Below are 4,179 nucleotides of genomic sequence, written 5' to 3'. Positions count from 1 at the left end.
GCTGAGCCTGCGCGTCCGGAGCCTGTGCTCCGCAACGGGAGAGGCCACAGCAGTGAGAGGCCCGCGTACCGCAAAACAAAAAAACAAACAAACAAAAAACCCATATACTTATGTATATACTATGTATGTTTATTTATGTGTATATATACAGCTGTAATATAATGTGTGTGTGTGTGTGTGTGTGTGTATGCCACTTGATGAGGTACTGTAAAATTCTCCTCCCATTCCCAAGTACCATCAAGTTTCTGCCTAGAGCGCTAAATTGGCTTTTATGATTCCCACCAAATCTTGCTCAGGGAAACCACCTATGGTCTCAAAGTTCTGTTACTATTTCCATATATTTTGTGAATATTTTCTTTTTGAAAAGAACAACTCCTCCTCCTGCTCCTTTTTCATCCATGTGATGTCACACATGCATACATGAAAGATGAAGTGGTGACCTGTCCTTTTTATTCTTTGCCCTACAAGCTCAGGGCCTGATGCTATTGCCATATTCTTACACTTGTAAATACAGCAAATGGGCTCATGTCTCGAGTGCCCTCTCTGTGCCTGGCCCTGTATTTGGGGCCTGAGAGAGGGCGGTGAATATAACGGACGTGAACCCTGCCCTCATGGGGTTTATGTTACCCCTGCCGCTAGCAGGATCTCTTAGCTCTGCCAAGCTTCCCAGTTACCAGGGCAACAGCACTTTCGGATGGGTAAGGAGTTCTGACAAATGTGCGGTATCATACACAGTTCTGCAAACAAAGCCATTTATTTTAGGCTGAAGCATTTGCAGCAAAATTTGAATAATTTATCTGGAATGTGTCAGATTGAATGCTTTATGATATCTTTTTGGTTTTCTTTGGTAGAACATTTATACAGTAAAAGCTTTGTTATCCTAGATTTCTCAGCTAACTCTCTGCCAGTCACTGCAAACAAGATGTATGGACTAAACAGGGAGATGGTCCCAAGAATCTGAGCCTGTCTGAGAGAAGTATTATAGGTCATTACCGAAGAGAATCAGGAGGATCTGAAGGATTTTTTACTCAGTGCTCTAAGGTAGAGGTCCCCAACCTTTTTGGCACCAGGGACCGGTTTCGTGGAAGACAGGTTTTCCATGGATGGGGGTGGGGGGGTGGGGGATGGTTCAGGTGGTAATGCGAGCCATGGGGAGCGACGGGGAGCCATGGGGAGCGATGGAGAGCGGCAGGTGAAGCTTTGCTCGCTGGCCCGCCGCTCACCTCCTGCTGTGCTGCCCGGTTCCTAAAAGGCCGCGCACCGGTACGGGTCCATGGCCCAGGGGTTGGGGAACCCTGCTCTAAGTTCTTGGGACAGAAATAACAAAAAAAAGGTTTTGCTGGGCCACAGCTGCTACTAAATGTTACCCATTCTGATCCAAAGAACAAGGAACATCCCTGATCCCACCCTCCTCAACCCAAGAAAAAATACTGAGTCCTGAAATTCCCATTAAAAATGGAATCCTTTGGTTAAGTTCGCATCGCTCTTGGGAAGAGGGTCAGTCAATCCAGGAGGACCATCCCCACCCAAACTTGAGCTTGCCATTAACCTTTCCTAGGATTCATGTGTGCGGGGCCCAGGCAGCACGATTTGCCGAGAGAATGAGACACCACAGGTGAGCATCACTGGTTCAAAGCCTGGAGGGAGAAAGAGAAAGATGCTGGGCAGCCTTGCCTGGAAAGGCCTGGAAAGCCCCAGCCCCAAGAGAGCACTTTAAGCATAGAGGCATCTGGAGATGGGTGGCTGCTCAGCTCTGCAGAGGGCCAACTCTTGTTTGCCTCTAAGTGATTTCTGATATATTTCCAAGCACAAAATCAAACTTTCTTCTTTAAGAATCTTAACGAGGGAATTCCTTGGTGGTCCAGTGGTTAGGACTCCACGCTTCCACTGCAGCAGCACAGGTTCCATCTCTGGTCGGGGAACTAAGATCCCGTATGCCATGTGGTGTGGCCAACCCCCCCCCCACCCCGCCCCAAAACCAAAATCAAAACAAAACAAAACAAATCAAAACAAAAAAGAATCTTAACAAATGTTCCTGCATGTGTCCTAGGTTCTTCTACTACAGGGATGTTTTGGACATCTCTTGTCCTTGCCCAGGCTGAGGCAGGAGAGGCGAGGTGCAGCACCCTACAGCCCCAGAAGGGCCTCGTCAGAGCACACTGTGCTGGGAGGTCATGGGTGGCAGAAACTGCTGGCCTCTCTCTCCACAGCCCACAGGAAGCATTTGCATGTCTAACACTTTCTGCACAAAGCGGCCCATGGTAGCAATGCCCGGATGTGGTTCCCAAGCTCTTCACGGCACTGCTTTGTGATTCATCTTTCTACACGGTCTCTGGGAGTCCAGTGGGGGGATCCAAACCTTCCTGTTGTCTATGTTCGGTAAGCAGAATGTTAAAATTTTAGAAATTCCTTGCTTTCACTCCTTTTAGAGGTAAAATAGTCATTAGCAGAAGCAAGCATTTGTTTCTTGGGGATATGTTTGTGGAAACATAACAAAGCTTTTATTTATGACTTGCATTAATTATTTCAAGCTTAAGAAATGTGCCCTTTTGAAAAAGTTGGAAAAATAACATGTTAAAGAGGGAGAAATTACTTACACCATTGTTCCTGGGTTGAATGGTGACACAGATAATTTAGTCAAAACATATCTTTAACCATTTTTTGGGTGTGATAAGTTTGTGAGTCTCTGATTAGAGCCGGCTGAATGTTTCCCCCAGAATAATGGGTTTTGAGCATTAATAATAAACCTCTAACTTTCGCAAGCAATTGCTATGACTTTATTCATATGCAATAAGGCCCTTCTAACAGATTATACAATTAACTTTCTGCAGTTAAAATGAATGAAATATTAATGGTTTTTGAGGAATCCAATGGAATTAAATTAAAACACATTGACTTCTACCACTTTATGATCAGTTTAAATATATTTTTCATTATTTGAAATCGTTTTCTCCAGACATGTAGTAATGGTGGGAGAATTAAATGACACCAGAAATTCTGGAAATGAGGAGAAAGAGACTAGAACCGCAAGCACCAGGCAGGTGAAGAGAGAGAAGAGTCGTTTAGATAAGTCTCCAGTTACACATTATTCTAGTAAGCTCTACTTGAGAAAGGGGGCACATTGCCCCTGCGGAGGCAATACTGCCGCATTGACATCAGCAATATGAAGCTGTCAAGTTCTTCTGAGCATAACGGCTTTTTTTTTTTAAAATACAGCAGGTTCTTATTAGTTATCCATTTTATACATATTAGTGTATATATGTCAATCCCAATCTCCCAATTCATCACACCACCACCCCGCCCTGCCACTTTCCCCCATTGGTGTTTACACATTTGTTCCCTACATCTGTCTCTATTTCTGCCCTGCAAATCGGTTCATCTGTACCATTTTTCTAGGTTCCATATATATGCGTTAGTATACGATATTTGTTTTTCTCTTTCTGGCTTACTTCACTCTGTATGACAGTCTCTAGATCCATCCACGTCTCTACAAATGACCCAATTTCGTTCCTTTTTATGGCTGAGTAATATCCCACTGTATATATGTATCACATCTTCTTTATCCATTCATCTGTCGATAGGCATTTAGGTTGCTTCCATGACCTGGCTATTGTAAATAGTGCTGCAATGAACATTGGGGTGCATGTGTGTATTTGAATTACGGTTTTCTCTGGGTATATGCCCAGTAGTGGGTTTGCTGGGTCATATGGTAATTCTATTTTTATTTTTTTAAGGAAACTCCGTACTGTTCTCCATAGTGACTGTATCAATTTACATTCCCACCAACAGTGCAAGAGGGTTCCCTTTTCTCCACACTCTCTCCAGCATTTGTTGTTTGTAGATTTTCTGATGATGCCCATTCTAACTGGTGTGAAGTGATACCTCACTGTAGTTCTCATTTGCATTTCTCTAATAATTAGCGATGTTGAGCAGCTTTTTCATGTGCTTCTTGGCCAACTGTATGTGTTCTTTGGATAAATGTCTATTTAGGTCTTCTGCCCATTTTTGGATTGGGTTGTTTATCTTTTTAATATTGAGCTGCATGAGCTGTTTATATATTTTGGAGATTAATCTTTTGTCCGTTGATTTGTTTGCAAATATTTTCTCCCATTCTGAGGGTTGTCTTTTTGTCTTGTGTATGGTTTCCTTTGCTGTGCAAAAGCTTTTAAGTATCATTAG

The 4,179-nt window shown here is 43.3% G+C and overlaps 1 long non-coding RNA gene across 2 annotated transcripts in view; it reads left to right on the top strand.

Annotated features, from left to right (window-relative positions):
• Positions 1-4,179, top strand: part of LOC114486327 (uncharacterized) — a 16,131-nt gene that overhangs the window by 1,908 nt on the left and 10,044 nt on the right. Inside the window, exon 1 of one of the 2 annotated variants that reach the window (XR_003679911.2) lies at positions 2,221-2,379. The exons of the other annotated variant lie outside the window; for it this stretch is intronic. This is a non-coding gene — a long non-coding RNA (uncharacterized lncRNA). Of the gene's footprint in view, positions 1-2,220; positions 2,380-4,179 lie in introns of those variants that run through there. 2 annotated transcript variants of the gene reach the window in all.

Source organism: Physeter macrocephalus, chromosome 5 (assembly GCF_002837175.3).
Source record: "Physeter macrocephalus isolate SW-GA chromosome 5, ASM283717v5, whole genome shotgun sequence".
NCBI lineage: Eukaryota > Metazoa > Chordata > Mammalia > Artiodactyla > Physeteridae > Physeter > Physeter macrocephalus.
This window is presented reverse-complemented; position numbering and strand designations above follow the sequence as displayed.